General features: G+C 49.9%; 1 protein-coding gene across 7 annotated transcripts in view; it reads right to left on the bottom strand.

The window, feature by feature from the left end:
- Window positions 1-581, bottom strand: part of TP73 (tumor protein p73) — a 26,218-nt gene that overhangs the window by 6,658 nt on the left and 18,979 nt on the right. The gene's annotated exons all lie outside the window — the stretch shown is intronic.

The raw sequence follows: 581 nt of genomic DNA, 5'->3' as shown, positions 1-581 counted from the left end.
TTGCATGCTGCTATTGCACGTCCCTGTGTGTCCCAAGGGAGAGTGACTAAAGGAAATGCAGCCTGTCTTTGTGGTAACTCTTTATTCTCTAGGCTCATTATTTGTTTTTCCCCTGGAATATTGAAATATGACTAAATTCACCCACGCTACATCCTGTCCACTCTCCACATAAACCAAATACAACCACCCTCCGGGTCCAGGGCCGGGTGCTGTAGGCAGCTTTCCCAGCCAGCCCCAGTGCTGTGGCAAAGCGGGAGCACCTGCTGCACTGTGACTTAGAGAAAATCTTGTTGAAAATCACCATAAACCCTCGTTCCTACATCACTCAGCCCATTTTGGAAACATTACCCTGAGTCTGTTATCGCACACAACTCCTGGCTGAGCCGAGGGCTGGGAGCACTGAGGGCACCACAGCTCAAGGAAATCACGCTGAACGTCGTTAACAGAATCACAGCTAATTGTGCAAGACATTGGAGTCCAATTCTGACCAGAATTAAAATTCTGACTTTAATTCTGTGACACAGACAGGGTTTGTCCTGGTGTTCGCAGCCGCTGGCGGTGGCAGCGGTGGCTCACGGAGG

This window comes from Antrostomus carolinensis, unplaced genomic scaffold (genome assembly GCF_000700745.2).
Source record: "Antrostomus carolinensis isolate BGI_N321 unplaced genomic scaffold, ASM70074v2 scaffold30663, whole genome shotgun sequence".
Taxonomy (NCBI): Eukaryota; Metazoa; Chordata; class Aves; order Caprimulgiformes; family Caprimulgidae; genus Antrostomus; species Antrostomus carolinensis.
The sequence above is the reverse complement of the archived record's forward strand: the minus strand, read 5'-3'. Positions and strand labels throughout refer to the sequence as shown.